General features: G+C 38.8%; 1 long non-coding RNA gene across 1 annotated transcript; it reads right to left on the bottom strand.

Moving 5' to 3' along the window:
- Positions 1–262: 262 nt before the first annotated feature.
- On the bottom strand, positions 263–12,963 carry LOC310893901. Its single transcript, XR_014579399.1, has 3 exons — positions 12,890–12,963; positions 1,165–1,534; positions 263–1,080 (listed from the first exon to the last, which is right to left on the bottom strand). It is a non-coding gene; the product is annotated as an uncharacterized lncRNA (long non-coding RNA).
- Between the last annotated feature and the right edge of the window lie 11,771 nt (positions 12,964–24,734).

The following is a 24,734-nucleotide window of genomic DNA, read 5'->3' on the forward strand; positions in this document are numbered from 1 at the left end:
GTTTAGTTAGGCTTTTAGGGGGCATTAGCTAATTATAGCTTTTATAGTCTCCTTCATTTAGAACTAGTCTTCTGCTTGTAATAGCTGTGGTCATCCCCCTCCTGAAGCATCCCACACTGTCACTTGCTGGATACTCTGTTTTTCCCATAAATATGCATCTCTGAACTCTCAATCTTTTTAATTTATCTTAGTGAAGTAGAAGATTCTGGACTATTTGCTCTTTTACTTTGTTAATATGAGTGATTTCACTGGAGCTTAAAATTCAGAGAAAAATTCAGCCATTTATTTTCATGTTTTTTCTTTGTATGTTTTAATCCAAATGTTATGAATTCTAAAAATCATTGCACAACAATTTTCAAAATTCCCCAGGCTATGCCCACATCTCTGACTCACTCTTCTTATCTTTAACTCTGGATGTATTCTTTATACAACACATTTTTTGAGTCCTATATCTGATCATAGAAAATAAAAAATAATCAAGTTTTGCTGAAACTCAATATACTTATCTAGCATTCCAATACTTTTCATAGTGACAAGGAAAAAAATTGTAACTTTTTTAGACAAAACTTGAACCACAGAACCACGAAAACATTCAGATTGGAAGGGAACTCAGTGAGCCATCTAGTCCAACCTTCTGCACAAACAGCAATCCTAAAATATCTCATGTCTGTTTCAGAACATGTCTTAAAATGATATGTATTAGTTTCACTTAGTTTATTACCTGTGTGCAAAATTTATTCTTAAAATGGCTGCTAAAATCATTCTGATTTCATTGATACAAATTTTGGAAAGAAGTAAAAGTAGTGGTCTCAGTAGTCTCTGGATGGAATGAACATACTTCCAGCATGGTTAGCCATACAAAGAGAAATGTATAGGGTTAATGTAAAAGAAATATCCAGGTGCACCATATGATGATGTTCAAGAAGATAATAGTGAAACAGTAAGGGAGAATAATATATCTGAAGTCCAAAGTCTCACATTAGATGAGGTTAACAATTCTACAAGGACAGCTGTTTTATTTCAAAGGCAACTGACCACAGTATCACATGGACGATTTAGGAAGCATCCAGAGAACTGCATCTGTAAGAAAAATAGTGAACAGACATTTTGTGTTTGCTGTATTTGGCCGAGAGCAATACAAAGATGAGAAAAAGAAGGACCTACCTTCACATAACATGAGTATCTTCACTGAAGTACAGAATGGTTATTATAAAGGACAGAATTATTACATTGCTACTATTGAGCAGTACTAAGATAGCCTTGTTCTATGTATCTGAATTAGAGATAATGAAGGCGTGCAAGTGAGGGAGCCACAGGCCAGAACTGCTTCCTCATCAGGTTCTCCTACACCTGTATTTATTTTCCATCTTCCAGTTCCATTCTGCCCACATTTTATTCTGCACCTCCAAGACTTCTTTTTTGCGTCCCTCCCAACCCAAACAATTCCATGATTCTGTGATTTTTCAGGTCCTCCATTTCCTGTTGGTGTCTGATAGCCTCACCCCCAGGCTCTTCGCAGTTTCTTCTTCAGTTTCTAAAACGCAGAACCCAAGACATCTTTATTTAGAACTGTTTTCTTGTCACCTCAGGAAGCTGCCAGAGAGTGCCGCTTATTGAGATCATCTCAGGGGTTTTAATCCTTTACTGAAAAAAAAAAACCAGGAGGGTGAAGTCATTTTGAATAAGACCAACCATTTTTTAAGACACTGATACTGGGAAGTGTGAAAGTGGGAATAAGTGTAAAGAAACACAGAGAATTTAAATTCTTTCAAAAGAAAACATTCAAATTTTCAACCAGCTATCCTTCCAGGAGCAGACGTTCTTCAGAGCTGCAGAGTCTCCTTTGTGATCTCCCACGTCCCTGCTCTGTCAGCATGCAGAGCGATGGGAAACAGCCAGGGAAGTGGTAAGGGACAGGGAGATTTTGGCAGGATTTCTTTTTAACTTCTCCAAAGAGGTAAAAGCATGAATGTGAGACTGAGCTAGCATTGACCTCTTTCCCTTCAGTAACACCTCTGCTTTCTGCCTGTTGTCAAGCTGAGATCAACTCACTGACTCCTTTCCTCCACCTCAGTCTATTTACATCTTTTCAGGTTTTCAAGGCCGTCTCTGCACAGAAAAGGAGTGGAAAACTTTTCTGTTTTTAAGCTGTGAGGAGACCCACAGTCTGCTCTGCTGACCTGGGACTCATGCAGTTCTCTCTGATCCTTTGCCAGTACACTGGAGTGGTGTAGTGGTTGGGTTGTTTGTTTTTCTCCTTTTCTTCTGGGAGAGCAGTAGGATTACTAGGTAGTACGGAGCGTGATTTCATGGTGGTAGGGAGCATGGAACACATGGGTAATCTCAACTACAAGAGATACTAAGGGAAACAGGGCAAGGAGATCCTATTTTTAACGTTTTCAAGCACATCGTCCTGTTATCAGAAATTTGAAAAAAATTGCTGTTCATTTAAGAATAGAAAAGATATAATGATTTATCAGTTAGAAAACAAAACAAAACAACACCACCAACAACAAAAACCCATGTCCTCTTACCCCATTTAGCATCATGGGGCTCAGCTGCATCCCAATGGAACTTCTGGTAGTGAACGTGGTTATGAACTAAGTGCTTTTTATTGCTCAATCTCTGCATAATTTGCATTAAATCTTGACCATTCATCACATTCCTGTACTTCTGGTTTACACACTGGGATGCCCCACTTGGGACGCTGTTAATTTCAGTTCAGTAAGAACTTTACCCAGGACTAAGGCAAATGCACAATTGTGCAACTTCTTTTAGTGCAAAGACACAAATGGTGTGTCTATAGGTGGCATAATGGTTATGGTGTACTCATGAATGCTGTGGCGTTCCTGAAGCTATTTCTATTTTTTAACAGATGTGATTTTTAGATTACAGTTGTTACATTGCAGTAGGTTTTGAAAATGTCCTGATGAAAGAAGAAAGATATTGAAAAAATCAGATTTTGCATCAGCCACGCTGCCTACATGCCATCAAAGAGCTGGATACATTTGGATACACCTAAAAATTGCACTTTATTCATGGAGCTTATTGTGGAGTTTATAAAGAGAGAACATTGCAAACAACGTCCTTAGAATGGAAATAAGTCAAACTACATCTATTTAAATATACTTATTTGCATAGGTACATATCTGAATCTTACATTTTTAACAAAATTTGCATGTATTTACATGCAGGTGTTTCCTTTTCAATATTTCAGTAGAACAAAAGAGAAATATTTGCACAAAACAGCTGACACTGAAATTATTATTTTTTTTTCTATCTACTTGTTATTAAAAACTCTTTATGAAAATTTGAAAAATGCTGATGGAATCACTGCATCCCTAGAAGGCTCACAGAGATTATTTTTCATGACTATTGTCAATGTGAACAGTAAAATTAAAAGGTATGCCAAATTAAAGTCAAAATAGCCAGCCAGAAATATATCTAAATATAGCCTTGATTCAAGTTTTAAGCAGTATTTAATGAAAAGAGGTTCAACAATTATAAAAAGAAGAACCTTTCAGTGAGTATATACCTTTTGTTTTTCTACTATTGTTTTGTTAGAGTTAGATCTTCTTGCCCCCTCTGTATGAAGAAAGCATGAATTTTATGCATTGTCACTGACAAAAGTAAAAATACTCCTCAAAATTTCTGCTACTTCAGTGTTTCTCTGCATGGAGTATGGCCTGGACTCTCAAGAGAGCAGAAATAAAAAAGTATTCTAAACTTGCAAATGCAACTTACAGTAAAACACAAATTAACACTTTCTGTAACATTTTTATAAAAATCTTAGTATCAGAAATTGTTTTCAGACAAAAATCTTGCCCTATAAAAATAGCTATTTTAAAATATGTCATTGAATTGCCTTATTTCACTCAAGTTTCAGGTCAAAAGCATACAAGCCAAATTTCTTAGTGCTGCTTTTTCATTGTGCCCTAGCAAGCAGCAGAGGGCACAGCTCCCTGCTGAAAACCCTCGGAGCAGGCGGCTGTGTGACCATACCTCGTTCTGGTTCAGGCGTTTGCTGACCTTTGGGAGCAATGCTTTGATTAAAACGTTGCAGAGTCCACAGCCAATGAGACCTCTGAAAGAAGGCATTTATATTTCATTATTTATCCAATAGTAAATTATGTTCAAAATCATGAGATTTAGTTATGCTTAATGTAATTCCCAGAATATAGGTATTATCACAAATCACTTCAGTAATTATTTACATACCATGTTGTATACAGAACCCAAAAAATGAATACATTTGAAATAAAAAATTCTGGTCACTTTGGCCAAACATCTACTCCCTTCATACAGCTCAAATTTGTGCACAGCCGTAGCAGTAACACTAGGCAAAGCTGTATTCAAACTGATCAGCAACTCCAACTGAAGAGTCCAAATCCTGAAAATTGATCATACAGATAACAATTTTCAATGGTTTACTGACACAAAAATGTGATTTTCAAATTCTGGCTCCAAATCCCGGGGTCTGTGGATTTTTTTTCAAGGTGACACACAACAGAGAAGAGCAAGCCTGATCTCAGTAGGCTCAACTTTTCTGTATTTTTTTGCTGGTAAACGTTTAAGCATTTGAAAATCAAAGGGTTGAAAACCCCTCATGTAGAGCATATCAGATATACTATCACAGCAGACCATTTTTCTCTTTCATTTGTTATATCTATAAGCCAGACTTATTCCGTTGTAGCTATATATGCTTTTTTTTTCCATATTAAGGGAAAGAATTAAAAGGGAAAAATATAAATACTCCATCATTTCTCATAAAGATTGTTTTATATGTCAGTAGAACCACAAATGATAAAATATGTATATTACATGTATATTATCATGTATATGGTATATTACCGTGTATATGTATATTGTCGTGCTATCGCCACCATATAAAGTTGACTTTTGTTGTGTTTTTTGTTGTTGTTGTTTTTTCTACACAACTTAATATTTAAATACATTAGGTCAAATTCAATATACCCCCCTGAGGTACATAATGTGACATTTATAATGCTTTGTTGGTATTCACTTGAAATTATGGACTACCTGGGCTCAGAGAACTCCTGGCAACAAGAAAAGAAGGATACTTTATTATTTGAATCCAACCTTTCTTGCCTGCTTCAGAACTTGGCTGTTCTCATAACTGGGACAGAGAGTAATTGGACAGACGGTTTTATCTTTTATAGGCCTGTCTGCAAATAAAAATAAAGAGATGTATTATCTTTCATCACTTGAAATTAAATGCTCACTACTAAGAGCCTCAAGCTGTGGCCCGTACCAGACAAAACTCCCCAGTTAAGGTGACACTTTTCCCTTCACAGAGACGTGCCAGGTTTGATCCTGCCCACCCTGGCAAACAGAGCTGTATCTTTCCCACCAGCAAAGCCCCACACAGGAGGTAATATGAGATGAGGTCTTTCACAACCCTTAGGGTCCTATTATCTCCCTCCTTCATGCTAGAGGCCAATATTTATTATATCTTATTTTATTTTTAAGGCGATCCCTGTCTCTTGAAGCCTGTGCCTGAAATCCTATTCTGATACACATTCAGCAGCCAGAAGCATCATTAAATTTAAGCCTGGAGTGCCAGTGAAAGTTGAGAATATCCAGTCCTTTGCACAAGGATGGCAATGCCTGATGGCTCGGAAACATCCTCCTTCTCCCAGTTAACTCCAAGGATTTCATATTGTGGTAATTTTCCTACGACAAGTACATCTACAATAGCTATAAGGGAAGATCATCCAATATGTCCTATTTAATATTGACTGCAGCATTCCAAATAACGACATCTTGATTCTCTGTATACATTAACTAAAAAGGAGCACTGTGAAAGCCAGTGAAATATTTTTGAAACCTTTATTATTTGGTATTATTTTTTTCACAAATGAATTCATTATTAAGATATTTAGTGTTTGACACGCCAAAAATGAATGTTTTCTTTTGCATGTTCTTTCAATTTAATGTTTTCCAGAAATGTTTTCTGCTATTTCTGGGCAGTGACTTTAAAATAAGATTATTTTCCATTAATCCGTATACTATGTTCATGTTTACTTTCATACTCATAAATAAGGTCAATAGGCATCCTGCTTTGCAATATGTTAAACCCATCTATAGTGGTTTGCAGATTCAGAGCTTTAGACATTAAAATTTGCCCACACTGACTTGGAAAGCCAGGGATCCACTTCTATTTATACTGTGAAGGTTTTGCCAAGGATATCACATTTCTTTAATCCCAGTTTCCTGGAAAGGTGCTAACACTTTCCCTGCGGAGTGTGGATAGCCTAAAATGTGGAGGCAATAATCAGTTCTTGATGGAATACAGTCTTGTGCTTTAAGAAGCTTGTTACCATCCATGATCCTCAGCCTTCTTACACCCTGTGCTGCTTTCACATTTTTTGTGGTTGCTTTCTCAGCATTTTATTCCCAGAGTTCCAATACATTAGTATAATGTGACACTGTCTGGACCACAAGTGCTCTGGAGGACTGCACAAAAGCCACAAAACTAATGATAAAATGGTTAAAATCGTAACATTTTAACTTACATTTATAGATATCCTAATTAAATCCCTGCTGCAATTTGTAAAAACCTTTTACAACCTTAAACATTAAAACCTTTAGAAAAACTTCAGTGCTCCTTGAATTCAGAAGTCTTTCCTCCTAGCATGATGGTGTTGTAAAAAGCCTGGAAATGTTTTTTTGTCAGGTAGAAGAGGGAATCGCATAGTGCTATGCAACATGCAATACTGAGATATCAGCCACTCTTCCTAAGCTGCATCACTTTAGTTCCTGGGACTTTGTCTTCTGAAGAAAGGCTGATTGTACAGCCTCATTGTGATTTCAGAAGTTAAAACAAGTGGTAAGAATCTATTCAAAGAGATACTGGCTTCTTTTCCTTTGCATTCTGGTTCAAGAGCTCTTAAAAGGGCGCCTTCCTAATATTAACTGCTTTATCAATATTCTCACAGCTAAAATATATGGGATTTGACAGATTTTAATTTAAAATTGTAAGAACCAGCAGTTTAGACTTTAACTAAGGAACACTAGTAATTAAATAATTTAACAACAGCGATAGGGTCAGTTAAAAACTGAACTGCACTTAGTGGGGTATAAAAAGGTGTAAGGGTAGGCATCATAAGCCAGTTGTGTTGGGTTTCAAGAAGCAAACCAGCTGTCACGTCAGTCACCCACAGTCTGCTGCACTGCTATCAGAGATCTAGAATTACTTCAGAGCCTGGCTGATGAGACAGTAAAAAGGTCATAACTCTGAAATCTGGCTCCTCTTCCAAGAGATCACTTTACTGAATCTGTGCCATGCTCACCTCGCACTGAAAGAATATTTTTCATAGTCAGAAAATTGACATTGATTATCTGATCAAGCAAAAGATACTATGGCAGTTTTTTTCCATATTATATTCCCATTGCATCCGTCTAACAAGACAAGATTTATAGTTCCCTTCCCTATTATTCCTAAAACCTCATTTCTTTCTTTGTTAGAAAATTCAAAATGATCTTTCCCCAGTCTTCTATATTGTTTGTTTCTGAATTTCTTTATATCATATTGTGCCCATACCATGCTGGAATGCCCCATCTGTTTCACTCAATCCATACACGATTTCAGATCTCTCTGGATGAGTTGGTCACTTGCTTTTTTCAGTGGTTCTACAGCTAGCTCTTAGTCACGGAAAGAAGAAGATCTTTGCTATTGTCTGTATCTCTAACTCTCATTGACCATCACCGTCTATAGTCGACTGATAGCAGACAAGGAATTGAGGGCTCTCTGGCTCTTTCAGTCACACTACCATTAGTGTGACTAACTGCAGTTGATTTGCTGCTCTGGTTCTCATAGGAGTGAAGGAGATTATCCTGCATTATCCAAAGGAACAGTGATAATTGATGTCAGATCTGGTCAAAAAGCCAGGATTACCATTCTGCAAAATTTATAGATCTTAATGACGGCTGCTAAACTTCCCCTCACCCCCCGCTCCTCTTCCCCCCAGTCCAATGCATTCAAAAGAGTTCTGAGTCTCAAAATGAAAAACTCTTGAGCTTTGAACACCTATGTCCCAATTCTCCAGGATTAGATGTCCCTCCAGGACTCATAGCAGTCCTAGGGGACAGGCAAGAAGCTCAGACGCATACTTGTCACTAACAACCTTTAGCTTGGGACTCAGAACCCAAGCCATTTCAGGCACCAGGAGAGAGGCTGCCAGTCCCAAGTGCCCATGGTGAAAGTGGCCTTTCTGGGGCTCCTGGGCTGCCTGCCGTGCAGCTCTAGAGCAGTGGACTGCATCTTTTTAGTATCTGGTGCCAGATTTAGTTTCCAAAGCCTCAAAACTCAGTCACTGACACCAGCCTGAGTCTGTTTCAGCACTAAACATGGCAGTAATTTATCACAGCCACTCTAGATGGTAGCAGCCAAGCCTGTGTCAGGCCTCCCACTTCCCCTGGCCCCACCAGGGTGGTGAGGGCTCGTTGCAAGCCCAGTTACTGAGGTCTTCAACCTCCCTGCTGGAGAACTCCAAATTGAATCCTGGCCAGACCCAGGATACCTGTTTCCAACTGATCTGCTGGTTTTGCTGTTTTCATTTTTCACATAGTTTACATAGCAAGGTTGTCCAAGGACCATAAATTGTGTACCCTTCACCTCAACTGAAATGTGGTGATGCAGTGAAACACTGATATAATCTTAGTAATCTGGCTAGGAAATTGGACAGGGACTAAGCAGGTGAAGCTGTCTCTCTTTCAGCTTAAGTTTGCGGTGGTAATTTACCTCTGATATTTTCCATTCTAATAAGACATAATTTCCGAACAGCAACAAAAAATTAACAGAAAATTGCTGTCCATCTATGTCTGAGATGCACCTAAAAGCTTTTATATACCTAGGCATCAATGCCACAAGTTCTATAGGTTATAACGTTACTTGCACAATAGTATCTGAAATTCCCGACGTCAGCTGTGGACATCTGCAAAGGCAGATATCAGTAGTTTCCTATTACTGAGAGTAGTCTGTAAGAAAAAAACAGGAAAATATCAACAGGTTCCATTTTTGCAACTCAGGATGACAAGGCAATGCTTACAAAGTCTATGATAACCCTTATTTTATATAGAAATGATTATTAAATATGCTCAGTTCAAAAGGTTACAAATATAGATAATAGCACAACTATTTAACTATGCTGCAGTACTTGTCAAGCACATGCTCCTAAAAATACAATCATGCTTTTAAGCATATATGAGACAGAGTTTAAGCCAGACAAAATCCCATAAGTATTAGTAAAACTTACCTTTAAGACAGTCATTTTATCATGTCTTACTGCTGGTGAAAGAGGTGATTGTGTGTAAATACTCTTGAACTACAAGACAGGACCTACTTCTGGAGAAAACTTTGGAAGCTGGACTTCAATCATGCACTTAATCATGTATTGATCCTCAAGAAGATTGCTTTGAAGATTCCCAGCACTACAAAATTGGTTTGAGAACATTCCCCAAACAACTGAAGCTGGTAGGACTCGGTAGGCTTTGGAAGTCCTCTTTTATTAGTGAGAGCATTATCAGTGATATTAATGTAATATTTAAGGATATGCTGACCATTTTGTTGCACATTGACATTGTTGTTTTTCACCACTAAAAGCTACTAAGATTGCTTATTTCTTCGTAAATGCCAGAATTTGTACCAAAATCCACAAATAAATATTTTAAATCAGTGACATATTTTCCAAAAGGCTGAGTATCCGCTGCTTTCCATGTACTGTACTTTCATACCAAAATTATCCTTTGGATTGTGAACATTTAGTGTAGAAGTCCTTGGGCAACATTTGAAAAGTTAGAATGCTGTATATTTTAATTTGACATCTAATTCATATCTGTCTGAATATAAAGTATGACCAAACAGACTGCAAGCCAGACTGCACTGTTCCCTTATTACAATCCTTTCTTTTACCACATTTTCTCATGCCATTCTGAAATCGTATTAAATCAATAAAGGTTGGTTAGACAGTATTGCTGTCTATACTGTTCAAGAAGACATTCAAGAACGCCAGTAGTTTCTTTTCAAAGAAGACAGTACCTTGCAAGCAGAAAAAAATGGCAAATTTGAACTGGAGTTACCAAGGCAACAATGGCGAAAGCTATCTTTAATAGAAAGACAGATTTATTCATAACATATTGAATGTTTGCTTTGCTGGAATGAATATTCCAGCTACAGGAAACTCGGAGAGGGAGTCTTTATCAGCAAGTGTAGTGATAGGACAAGTAGTAATGGTTTTAAACTAAAAGAGGGTAGAGTTAGATTAGATATTTGGAAGAAATTCTTCACTGTGAGGGTGGTGAGGCACTGGCACAGGCTGCCCAGAGAAGCTGTGGATGCCCCCTCCTTGGAAGTGTTCAAGGCCAGGTTGCACTGGGCTTTGAGCAACCTGGTCTGGTGGGAGGTGTCCCTGCCCATGGTGGGGGGGTTGGAATTTGGTGATCTTCAAGGTCCCTTCCAACCCAAATCATTCTATGATTTCTTTTCATTGTAAAAATTTCAGAATTAAGTATTATTATTAAGATATCACATATCTGTGTTATGTATTCAAGTGGTTTCCAGGGAAAGTGTCATGAATTAAGTATTGGTACATAACCTGAAGTAGAAAAATTCAGGTCTTTATTTATTTTGCTAGGACATGACCACTGGCAGAAGTTATACCTTATTGCCAAAGGAGGCTGCCAATTGATATGACGACCAAGGAGGTAAAAAAAAAAATAATAAAAAAAAATATCTCTGGGGCTTCTCCAGATCACCTGGAAAACTTCCACATACAAAGAGATTGTCCATGTTGGGCATTCATTTCATCTGAATTTTGGAACTGTACCTGGGAGATACGCAAATTTACTATAACCAAAGCAGTCTTATACACAGATCTTGAATTAAGATATTCAGTAACTTTGGCTTAACTGAACAAACTTTTTTTTTTTTGTTTTTTCCTCCAGAGCATTAAAATAATCTAGTATCAAAATATGTTAACTTCCAAATTGGAGAAAATGGCTTGCATGATATAAAAAACTTTGAAATCTATGACTTGAGTGTCACAAAGACTTTATCAATTCATGTTTTTACCTTACTCCACGCATATGCAATGCTGCCTGGCAAACCTCTCGCTGGAACCCACAGATTGAGGCAGTTTCATTTCCATTTCCAGGGCCACAGTGATAAGCAAGGCTCGGAGCACACAATGGATGAAGGCAAATATGCCTCCGAGGTAGAGTCAATGAAAAAAAAGTCAAAGTAGTCGAAGTTACATTTTCAAAGTCCAGTCATATACATCATCCTGGGAGGGGGGAGGGGAGGGAGGGACAAAAAGTATATGTAGATTGTGTTGATAATTATTTTATTTTGCAAAAGCAATTTTGTCTCTGCATGTGGAAAGCTGACTTTGCAAGGGCAAATTAGGATTTTGTGGTCTGCACATATTAAGCTATTTTTTTCTCATATAAATATATATCTAAATAATGAAAGAGGGATGGAAATTGCAGGTACAAAAGTAAGTAACACTGGTGAAGTGCTATAAAGTTCAAACATGCAAGTGCATTCAACATTATACTAAATCAGCTTCTTTTTAGAGAGTCTGATCAGCCAATGTCCTGCTATAATTGTTGCTGGCGGTCTTCGCAGGCTGATTACTTTAAGTTCGGCTTTTTGCCTTTTCAAGAATAGCTAGTAAAACTCAGAAAAAAGTAATGAAGAGAAAGAGAGAGAAAAAATTACCTAATAAGGGCCCCAGCAGCTGTCAAGCATGTTAACTGTCTTCAGATAATGAAGCAAGGTCTCTTTTACAGAAAATAGAAAGCACTTCTGAAGTAACAGATTTTTGTTTTCCAGTGTCTTTGTTCTGCTAATAGTTATCAACATGCCAAAAAACAATCCACCCTCAATCCGCATAATGTTATCTTTGGCAGCTTTTTAGATTTTAGGAGCATTACAACATGACAATCTAATGAGGCAGATTATTCGTTTTTAATTTAGGCATGAGGAACATGCAGCCAGAAGTGTGTTCCTAATAGGAAATTTTCCGCTGTTGAGAGTGCTAGAGCTATCTCGTTCGATACAGCCAAGATAAGAAAGGGGTGTCCCTTTAGAATTGCTTCCTGCCATAAAGAGATAGTGCACTTAAACTGTGTTTAAGCAGCACTATTAAGTGTTTATTAGTTTGCTTTGAATCAATGTTTTAAAGACTTTAAGGTGAAAAGACAGCAACTCAATTTTAAAATATACCAGAGGACTTTTTCTTTAAATAAGAATTTTAAAATTCTCTGCATTATACGAAAATTTCCATGTTCTGACTCTAAATTTTATAATCTCCTCCTTGTAATAAAAGAAGTTTTGATACTTTTTCTGACTGTGTTGCTGAAACATTATACAAATTATCCTGGACTGGACTATTGCCAGAGATTATATAGTTGCTAAGAAATTGCTAAGCATATTAATAAGCAAGGTGAATAATTAAAGAAATTATTATGATTTCCATGTTCTGTAAGTTTTGGAAATTTATTTTTCACACAAAAACCAGCACCAGATATAGTAAGCAACATACTAGGCTGAACTAAAGTTCCTTAAAACCTTATTAAAGAAAATACTGCCAAAACTGAAACGTTGTTGAAAGATTTATGCTGAATATAAACCATCCACAGCCATGATGTTCATGGCCATACCATCAGTCTTTCACAGTAAAAGGGACTGCTGTGAATAAATACTGCACCACGTGTAATAAAGTGGTTGTACTCCTCAAAATGCTGTTTAATCTATTACATTTTTAAAGACATGGAAGTGGAGGCATGCACGAGAGACTGTTAGCAGTAGAGTTAGAAAAAAAATATATCCCTGTAGGTTGTGATTTCCACATCTTTATGTACTTACCCTTAAATTGCTTTCAGGAATACGTGCAGATCTGCCTACTCGAACATAAAGCCTGAATATGGGCACTGACAATGTCGGAGCAATTCAGCAGAACACCATAAATCAACAGGTGTTTGCAAGCACGTTCTCAGTTTCATGGTCAGAGAGATCCCTGAGAGTGCAGAGTGGCATTTCTAAGTATTATACACAAATTGCAGCATTTCTTTGTGATAGAACCAGTAAAAACGATCCTGTTAATTGCTTTTTAGCCTCTTCATTTTCACTCAAGTACTCAAATGTGGCTAAGGCTTTCGATGAGGTGGATGGCATGGCAATTGTCGCTGTTTTCCTGAAGGTCAGTTAATGACATACTGAAAACACGTGTCTCTCTTTCTTTTCCTTTACTTATCAAAACTGCACTCAGTGATGAGGACTAGAAAAAAACATGTCTTTGTATTAAATCAGTGGAGGTGACTGCTTCTTATCCTGACTCAGCCCATATTGCCATCATTGCCCATGATTCTACACTTTCCGCCCAAATCCCCATTTCATTCACGGAGTCTTCAAGAAGAGCTGTGCTTTGCAGGTATGCTTGCTTATGAGTTTGTGTTTTTTCACCTACCTTTGTAACAGGAAATGCACACCTTTTGTGTTTGCTTTCCACTCCATTTATTATGTGAACTTTCACAGAAAGAATGTTTGAGTCATGTGTGCTACTACAACCTGAAAAAAATTTTAAGTCATAATTCCAAGAGCTCTTGGAGCCACGTACATGACATATTAGGCCTTTCAAAACCAAATGAGGCAGCAAAAAGATTCCTTGTTACTAAGGAAATCCTGTTAAGGAAATATCATAAAATAACATATTATTGTTTAGCACCAAAATATAATTACTTGTAGTTCACATTATAAAAGAGATACCAGCAAAGTCCTCTTTCTGAATGCTTCCACAGTTAATTTCAAGGATAAACACAACCCCTGTAGAACAAAGCAATCATACACTTCTGAACTACAGATTGGTATTCCCACAACTGTTTGTATTACCCTGCCAAACAGAAGCAAAACCTATATCCTCAAAATTCTAAATTTTATCTCACGGGGGGGGGGGGGGGGGGGGGGGGTGGCGGTGCAAAGCTAAATTTATCAGTATTTGTAAAGATTATTCTTGGTTCTCTTTGAATAAAGCTACTGTCAGGAAATTAGGATTTTAAAAGTATTTTCTATCTACAGCTTGGTTCATGCAATGAAAACGTGAAGGGTGTCTTGAAGGTCTTGGATTCAGTGAAGACTAAGGTAAACATCATCACAGCCTGATCATGATAATTATACAGAATAGTTACATTAACATTTATGCCATCTGCCATTTTGAAGACTTCAGAATAACGCAGGAGTTCAGCTGAAGGAGGCTGTTAAGATAGGGGGCTGAAAACATGTTCCTGAGCTTGAGTTTATGGGATATCATAAGATATTTTGTATCCTTCGGGCTCCATCCTGTAGACAGCTATAGGTTCTTTTTGTAAGAGTATGAATTTCCTGTTTCCTAACTAATCCTGTGCTTCCATCCATCTCTCTATCTATTTAAATTTACCCATGGCGTCCATCACCAGCACAGCCTTGCAACTGTAAGTTTTGCTCAGTTGAGGGAGAGAGAAAAGGGAGAAGAAATAACACCAGAACTGTACTTTTCTTTAATCTTGTAAATTCAGGGCTCAGGATTTACAAAATAATAACTGTTAAGCCTCTCATAGAGGTAGAAAATAAGCTGAGATAGGATCTGAATATCTGAGTTTTAGTGAGGCACATTAAAAACACAGTACAGCACCTCCCATAGGATTTTAAAAATGCAGACTTTGACCCTGGACACGCAAACATCAACATGTGTGAATCCTCCCATTAACCTCAACAGGCAGCTGAAAATTAATTATATACTGAAGTGTTTTGCTTGCTCAGGAGCACAGAGTTCAGTATCTTGAAAACAGAAACCCTTTAGTTAGTGATGACCAAACTCTTCGGTATCTGATACCATTGGGAGAGGAGGGTAGATGCAAGTTGTTTGTTTATTTGTTTTTTAAAGTAATGCTTCTCATTGTTGTTGGTGCCTCAATGTATCTCAGTGTTAAACTTGTCACTAGGGCAAGTGATTCACCTCTGCTGCTATGAGAAAACACTAGTGTTTTGAAATGATCTCCTCTGATGCAGGAACACACTCCCCTGCAGCCTGAGATTTTAAGTAAATCGTATCTTACTCGTGGGTCTCATTTAACCAGCATATCATCCATAGGGTAAGCAAGCTCAGTTTTCTGATTTTGATTCTTCAAGCCCACTGCCTAAATCTTTGGATTACTGGACCTACAATTGCTCCCTGACTCATCCTCCCCTCCATGAGAGCGTAACCTGGATTATCCTTGAAGAGCCTATTCCTATTGGCTCAGGGCAGGTACAGTACTGCAAAGACCAAGGCCTTTTGTGTCTTTTAGCTTCTGGGACACGATCATGTTACAATGTATTGCTGCATTTTATTAGCTCAGTTTGTCTCATTTTTACAATAAAATCGGTATAATCTTTATACAGCATTATTGTTCTTGATAACATTTATGATTCTGCCTTTAGCCCAGTTAGGCTACTCACATCTTGCGAAGTCTTGTAGGAACTGAGATAGGATGACTTCAGATTTGCGGAGTTACTTCCATTGCTCAGATACAGATAGCTTGCTTATTTAAACTTCCTTGCAGTGCTGCATCTCCCAGAGCAGTAGTTCTTTCCATCTCCACTGCTACATGATTTCCCAAAAGACAGTCTCAAAATGCATATTTATATCAAATCTAAACCCAAAACCTGTCTGAACAGGGGATTTTGTAGTGTGCCGTAGACCAAATGGCCAGGGTACAGTGCTATAAGGTGGTTAGGAGCTGCACTGGCTGCTTACCATTTCCTAACCCTGTCAGACAAGCTAAAACTCCCTCACTAGCCTTACTGAGGAAAGGATTCATTCTGCTCTAAAGTCTTATGAAACCATGTTAAATTACTGCCACTTATCTTTCCAAAGGTGTTTTAATTACCTCTCCAGGTAAGGCTAGTTAAGTACTTTGAATCTTTGAAAACAAAAAGCAAGCATGTAAAAATATATTTGGTATATTTTGATATGATTCTTATCTATGATCCTTAGTATTCACAGAAGGTGTTATTAATTGGGCTACTCAGTGGGCACAAGACAGAAATTGAGTACAAATAACTAGACATAAAAAACAATGTTTAAAGAATCGTAGAATCACACAATGGTTTGGGTTGGAGGGGACCTTAAAGATCACCCAGTGCCAACCGCCCTGTCACAGGCAGGGACGCCTCCCACCAGATCAGGTTGCCCAAAGCCATATCTGACCTGGCTTTGAACAAGGAAAAGTTGAATTAGTTTGAAGGTGTTGTTTTTTACTTTCATAACCAGCAATATTTGTATCTTATCAAACCCTTTTTACATAGGGGACAGCACAGTGGCAGCAGTGTTTGAAGGTTTCTGTGGTAACTGGGCATAGGGGTGAATAGAATATCCAAATCACTCATTCCAGTACTCACGTGGCAGCATAATTCTTATTCGCCACTGAATTAATTCAATATTATGAAGCTTTATTTATTTTTTAAAATAAAAAAGTCCTTGGGAACTATAACAATTTCTCTCTGTGGTGCAGTACAAAAGCACAAAGCTGCATACATTCTCTCATTCCTCAAGGCATTTAGCTGGCCCAGTTCCCCACAATCCTGCCTTCTGCTGAAGGGGAAATACCTTCTCCCATATTGAGCAATCACTGGCAACCCAGTCGTTGAAAGGCAGAGTGCTGAGAGGCTAATTCCAGTCGACCAAAGAAAACCTGGAGCACAGCCTGTTCATCAAAAGCAACACATCTAAAAAAGGGCCATAGAAAAATCTACCAGAGAAATGAAAACATTCATGTTCTTAACTGCAATATTGCTGCCCTGCCAGGAGCTGTTGTAATTCATTGTGCCATTAGGCTAGTTTTTTTTACTGAAATTATATATACTCTTTTTGTAAGAGGAAACTAATGTGTTTTAATGCATGAAATGTACTTTAATTTTTAATGCGTGAAATGAACTTTATAATTTTTAATTAATCTTCACATTCCTTCTGATGTGCTAAGTAAACCATGGTGATAAGAAGCAAAGTAAATGTTGAGAGTGAAAGTAATTGGAACTCGGCATTCCGCAAGGAGAGTGTATGCAACTGTATCAGATGTCTCTTGTTTTTTGCAATGAAATTGCTTCTGTTAATGGCAATTACTAATGGCTATTGTTTTAGCTAATAAAACTGGTTTCTTTTTCCAGTTTACCTGATACACACTTAATTGAAATTAAATTAATAAAGAAAGTACCTTGAAATGGAACAGTATTGTACCAGTGCTGTGCTATCATTGTTTTCAAAGAAATTGTGCAATAATTACTGTTTTATTCCACCTGCAGCATCTAATGAAGAATTATGCACAGACATATGGCCATGCAAAAATAAAGCACCATCAGGTTCACTGTTTCTCAAGGAGAGCAACACCCAGCTTTGCAAAGGGCTCCACAGTGACAACTGAATTATTTAATAGCCAGCAGTGGCAAAGCTCTGAACAAGATAAGGTCAGACTCTGCAAGGAGCAACATGAAGCACTAGAATAGAAATTAGGTTTCCAGGTAGCTCCGTTATGCAACTTGAATGTTATTTAACTTAAATAATGAAGTACCTTCATTAAGTTATGTTACTATTATCTGTGAACAGGAAGATAATAATTTTCATTGCTCTCAGTTCTCAAAAAAAAGAAAAAAAAGAGAAAAAAAGGTGCCTTTGGGAAAAGTGAGAATAGAAGCACAGTTATATCTGTTGGACTGGTTTCAGAGGAGGTGTTTTCCTTATGATGGCAAAAAAATAAAGTAAACTTTATTTTTAAACTTTAAAAGGTTTTTTTTTGTTTGTTTGTTTGTTTTAAACAAAGAGATCACAACGGGCACACATTTAAGAAATGGAAACAAATCTGTTAGAGCTAAAACGAGGTGTTTTGTTCAGAGTCTTTCTAAAGGTTCTCTCACAGATATCCTGAAGCTACATCTTATAATTTCTCGAGTTCAGCATGGGCCTGAGACCCATGGGTTCAATCAGTTGGAGACATTTGCACATGTTCAGAAGGGTGACAGAAAGTGGGCAGCTGGATCTACTGGTTCATCTTAAGTTCATCTCCAACATAAATGACTACACCCTGTTTCTTTTTGTGCAAGACCTCCTGAAATTTACTTTAATAAAATACAAGTGAAAATATTAAGCATGAACAACTGTGAAAATCAAATGGATCTGCTTATGACAACCAAGAAAATGAATAAGTAATTCATAGTCTATGAAACTGTAAGGCAAAGGAAATGTCCTTAATTTGATCAAGGAAAGACAAACTCATTTCATAGTATCTCTAGACTTTGACTACCAGTGAAGCAGAGCTTTCTTATCTTTAGAGCAAAGAAAGAGAACAAAATTCAAACAGGATTATATTTTAAGACATAAAACTATCACTGTGTTGACAACTACTGGTACCTGCTGTCAATATAAAAGAGGGAAAGGAAAATTACTTAGTGAGATAGTTTGAATGGATGATTTCTCAGTGGCAAAGATTTGAAAAAACTACACAGAAAACCATAAATATTTAAAATCTTCTTTTAAGAATAACGTTTTCTCTTTTTTACCAGAATTAATCATTTTCTCATTTGCTGCTCAGTATTTTATCCACACATAAAAATATTGATATCTGTGCAGTGCATCAATAGCCAAACCCTACAGTAAATCACTCACAGTCCCAAACGCAGGCAAATGCAAGCTACCGCTTACTCAACTCTTCTGGAGAATCTTGCTAAGCTTCTCCTCATTGTGCAAAGAGTTACAAAATAGAGTAACTCTGCTAAAATGAAGTTCCCTCATAGCTCTACAGCAGTGAAACAGTAGTTCCATTTAGCATTTCACATCTGATCAGCAGAACAGGCTTCAGGTCAGGCTCCAGCAACACCTTTCATCTTGAACTCTGTCAGGCATGTTAACTAGGACTCCTTTTTTGGGTTTATATGACAAAATTGGAATGATTACTGTTCCATATTCATTTTTTTCTTTAGAAAGTCCTTCCTAGTTCAACTTTTCCTTCATGTTGAGGGAACTGATAAAATACAGACAAAACTTTGTAGATGTGATAGTCTAAGGAGGCCTAAGTAATGGTTCATGGCACAGTGTAGGGATTTTTACCACAGGGTCTATAGATCTCTTGGAAAAGGGAAGACCTTATCTTACAGGGAATCTTCCACAGCTCTAATCCGCTCTGTACAACATACAACAATGCAGGGACTGTAGTGCTAAGCAAGCCCAACAGCACAGGACATGAAACACAGAGTGTGGAGGCAGCTAACAACAACTCTGGGCAGTGGAAAGAAACATTAGCTGAAAAAAATCCAACAAGGAGTCATAGTGCACTGCTACTTATGCTAAGTTGATTCATTATAGCTTAATTGCATGCTTTATTCTTTTTTTTTTTTTTGTATTGGCACAGAGCTCAAATGAAAAGCATTTATTTTGACTGCTTAGTCTGTAGGCATTAAGTCTTTTCCAGTCCTCTGAGGTGAGAGATAGCACCATAAACACTTTAAAATCAGCAAACTAAATTGTACCAAAAAGTTCACCGTAGTGTAGCAAGAGCTAAGTCAGGTAAAACAGTGTATCTGTAGGAAAAATGCACCTATGGGGTGATATGTTCATGCCCGTACAGTATACTGTGACTAATTTCTTTAAGGGCTATTGGTTACAGTGCTAAGCCTGCCAAAGGTGTGAGGTTCCTCAGGAAGGGTGCTAAAGAAGGAGATTCCGTGACAACAAGGCACCTGCTGCCTCAGGGGACCCCTTTGTCACCAAGGTATTCCCACAGGGCATGCAGGCAGTGGTGTTGCTGTGGGGCTCCCACATCCCAAGGGGTCTGGAGGCACCCATGCTGCTGCAAAACCAGCAACAGCCACAGTGCTTTCAGTGCCTGCAACCCAAAATGGTCACTTCCCTCACTGCAAAACTATCTCCACCTGATCCCTGCTGTACGCCTGTTACATTCACTTCCTATTTTGTCTGTGAAGCACTACCGCTGGCGTTTGGATAAATCTGGGAAATCGAGGGCCTGGAATCTTTGAACAATGTTCACCCCTCCTCGGGAGACCCGTGAATTCAAGCCAATGCCACCCAAGCAGGAGAAACCCCAAGGAATGGCAGAGGGGCGATCAAACATGTCGCAGGCCCAGCGGCTCTCAGAGTGTGTCACCCGGGGGGTGACAGCTGCTGGAGTGACACATCCGTAACTGAATACAGCAGGGGGAGCAGTGTGATTCCTCCAAAACGGGGCCACAGAGCATGGCCTGAGGGACAGGCTGGTGGCTCACCTCTGCATGGCCCTAACCAGGCCCTGGCTGCGGACACGTGGCTGAATTTAGTCCCGGACAAGGCTGCTGGCCACTGGGCTCACCCCTGTGTAGACAAGCACAATGTCACCAGTGTTAGGCAAGGCAGTTTCCTAAACAGCATTTTTAACCTTTTGGTCACAAAACCACTAGCTCTGCACAAAAATCCTGGTAGCATGAGGATGTGCTTTTTTGAGACAGCGCACCTTCATTTTTGGCACGTAATGCTGGGCAGTGTTTGTGGTAAGCTGGTTCCCCCTCAGCACACAGGCAGCTGACCCAGAGGAGGTAAAGCTCTACATTTCTACAGCTTTGCCTAATCGATATAGTTTATTTCAGTGTTTCCTACAGTCTTTTTCCAAATGCATGCTTTGCTCTCAAGTACCTAGATAAGATGGTTCAACACAAGCTAATGAGGGCTGTCAAAGCTGTGACTCGACCTGCTCTTATTCTCACTGAAATCTGTAGCAAACCTCCTGTTGATTACAGCTGTATAGAATAAAGCAGTGAATGAGGCTGAAAGACTGGAAAAATAGTGTCTGGCAGGACAAAATCTAATGCAATAAAACCCCATCTCTCTCTGGGACATTCAGTTACCAGACAAATGTAATAACATGGATTGATATGAAAGAGCAAGTCACCCACTGCCAATGTTTTACTGAATGGAACCTCTGAATATATCCTCTCCTGCCCTGTCGTAAACTTGCTCCTTCAGCTGGAGGGTTGGGGCAATCTGGTCACCTGGACCGCCTCTTACAAGCAACCTGCTTCCTCATGATAAGGAGATGCTAACCCTTGGCACACCAACAATGTGCTGTCAGGAAATATTTAGATTTACCCTTGGAAAATGTGTTAGGACAGATCTGGCAGCAGTGGCATCAAGAGCCGTGAGTAACTGATGCAATAGGACTGCTACTGTCTTATGGAGAGGTTTCTCATGAGGAAGACCAAGGAAGAGATATCCACAGCTGCATCTGTGCAAAGAATTTGGCTTCCCTGCAGTCCTCTGGGGCAGGCCAGACCAGGAACTTTCCCTCCATCCTTCACCAAAGATGTGGTCTTCTATGGATTTGCACTGTTGTGATGTGTGGTCTAATATCCCATCAAAAAATCGTTTTGCAGTTATTTTCATGGTACCATACAGGCCATTTCTGTCATGGTAACATCCTTTTGAGGCAAGGTCCAATGGAGCCATCATGTCTTCTATCTGTAAAAACACAAAAATGCAAGAAAAATGCCGGAAGCAGTCACTCTCCTTCTACTATTCAGAGTGCTTTCAGCCCTTAAACAAGCCCTGTAGGATTAGGCAAGACTTTACAAGGCTGCCAGCAAACAATGTTGCATTTTGCATTTCCATTACACATCCCACAGCAAAGTTTGTAACTTGGATTATTTCATCATTTGGTGAAGGGAAAGAAAGGCTCCAGGGAAAGCCTCCAGACAGCTTTAGATAATTATTGCAAAGGAAAGCTTTGCCAAGACCTACAGAATTGTTTCCTATTTCACTCATTGTACCCTGCTTCTGGCCTCCTAGTTTTCCCTGGTATGAACATTGCTGACCTATCCTCTGATCCCTTAGCCTTCCTTCCAAATATTTGTTGTATGTGTATTTCTTTCTTCAAGTGACATTTTAACTCATTCAAGCATATTTGATTGATGAGAGGGAGGTGGAGAACAGATGTTTGGCTCAAGCAGTTGAAGACCAGACACTTATGTACAGGAGATCAAGCTATAGGCCAGTCTGAAATCTCATTTCTATAATACTACATCAAGTTGTGAAAAGAACATAGACTGAATTCAAATAAATGCTTCAATATAACAACACTGTAAGTATAAAAAAGTATATATTAAAACCTAATTGTGGTCAAGGCTGTGACATACACAGTATCTATATTCATGTTCTGTAGATCTCCAAGCATAGCGGCATCCAATTGGCATGGTTAGACAAATGATAAGATTCAGCAACTACCAAACCATTGTTCCCAAAGGTTATGCTTTGAAATCAGTAAGCATAACAAAAAAAGTGATCCATTTTGCTACAGGTCTGGAGCTACCGTTAAGTAGGAGATTTCTTAGGTAGTCAGTACTTCATGGAAATTAAAACCTTCTTTTTAAATGTCTAAACAAGGAGTTAAGTACCAGTTTGAAAATACTGACTTGATGTGACTACTGCAAAGCCACAAAGAAAAATGGTGTGAAGTTAGGAACAGAACAGAGTTTCTGCCTAGAGCTCCCACACTGGAGGTGGCTCAGCCTCCTAGATCAGATCTACCATTAAAACACAGCTTTCTAAAAACACCTTCCACCACTCTCCAGGAGACAGATACATGACCTGCCCCTGACCTGAAGTCATGTCCTATACATCCGGGTTTCCAGGCTTTCTGCGAACAGGAAGGCTCCCTCTTTCCTCATACAGAAAGAAGAGGGTACCCAATTTGTAATTGCTCTCATCTTCCTTAATCTCACCTGCACGCTCCTGGCTTTGACTGCAGGACCGTCTGGTTTTAGTCTGACCGCATACCTAATGAAGATGGTGGCTGTTTCTATAGTTAAATCAACATTTACTTATGTGCTGGCTTTTGTGACACAATTCACAAAAAATTTAAATTTCTGCTGAAAGGCAACAGACTTATAAGTAGAACAAGCATTAACAGAAATTTCACAAATAAGGAGAAGCACAAGAAAGACTTACAACAGGATTTTGAAGATGCATTTTGGCACCTAAAATGAAACCTGGGCTGACTGCTGGTGGCTAAATCCAGTAAGAATTCCAAAAAGGATATGCCTGCCTGTCTCTCTCGTTTACAAGATGTCTAAATATCACCATCGTGCTGGAATGCTGTGTGCAGTGGTGCCCATGCAGCAGCCAGCTGACGGAGAGTTGAGTGTCCAGACTGAGTGGGGACAAGGTGTCACACAGGTGCTCCACCAGGACTCAGAAAGGAAAGAGGCCACTGGTGAAGTCCCGGGTTGTAGGGCTGTGCTCCTAACAAACACCAGAAATGTTAGCCATGCCCCTCCATATGAGCAACTAGAGAGGGACAGGATTTGGCCATGGTTAACTATTGCTACGAAGCTCCTCAGCATGGTTTTGGCAAATGTCAGCTAGAGCGCTCTGTGAGAGAGCCCAGATGTGGTGAAGCCAAGGTTCCCAATAGACCATACAGAGAAAGGTACCCAGGAAAGTTCAGCTGCACATGCCTTTGTTCCAGGACCAGAAAGTGGGCCCTGGTTTGTTTTATTTACGTGATAGGCATAGCTATTAAGTTCTGCTGCAAAGCACAGCAGACATGCTTGAATTTTTCTCTGGAGGCTTTGAAGGAGTCCATCAGGAGGCACCTGCTACACTGCTTTCAACTTGAACATTTCACTTCTGTAACTGGATAGTATTTACATTGTGGGTGTGATATTGTTCCTCTCTGTAAACCCAGAAAATAAAATAAAAGTGATGGCAACAATAATATGTAAAAAATAATTTCTTTTTAGCTATCTAGCCATTTATTTGGTTAGTGGTTTTAAACTTCGGCTGAATAGCTTTCCCCCTGCCAAACAAGAAAGGTTACACTCACTGCCAATAAGAAGCATTAGGTAATGTTTGTACAGTGCCTACCAAAGAAAGAGTGCTAAATACTAGGAGTGAAGCACATCTCAGCACTCAAAGATCTGCATGTTAAATAGTTGACCCAGTGCCCAGACTGGGATGACTACTGACTCCAAAGAGGATGGAGATAGACTTATGCCATAAGAGAACAGAAGCCTAGTGCATCTGTCCAAGTAACACCATGTAAAACACAAATAAGCAGCAGAAACACTTTTCAGAAAAATATGTGGATCTTTCTTTATTTCGATACAAAGAAGTTCAGACTGTCACATTTTCTTCTTGCATGAATTACCACATACAAAATGCAAGAGAAAATTCTTGTGTTTAATCTTTGATCTTTCTTAATTTTCAACCAGTTTTAGCAGGAGCTTAGTGCAAGCAACTCCACAACATACAGGGAGTTACTTTGTCATAAACAAAAAACAAACATCCCCAAACACATTGTCATGACGCAACACACCCTCACTAGTCACTAGGGAAAAATGAAGCACAATCTTGAGGCCTCTACGTTATTTAAGCAATATCACACACAGGCAGTGGGTATTCTTGAGTGCTGTTCAGCTCAGATATCCTGGGTGTTCCCACTCTGCTATTAGGTGGCCGTGTTGCAGGGCTAGATTACTAGGTTACTTCCTGATTGCAGTAACCCAGAGATGGGGGCTGTATAGGTTGTATATACCCTCCACACACTGCCACAGAAAGTGAAACACAGATCAGTGATAAAAATGGCAGCTATCCAATAAATAATAATGATAATAATAATAACACACCAGAAAGGAACAATTGTTTATTGTCCTGTCCATGCTT

Source organism: Anser anser (genome assembly GCF_964211835.1).
Source record: "Anser anser genome assembly, chromosome: 2".
Taxonomy (NCBI): Eukaryota; Metazoa; Chordata; class Aves; order Anseriformes; family Anatidae; genus Anser; species Anser anser.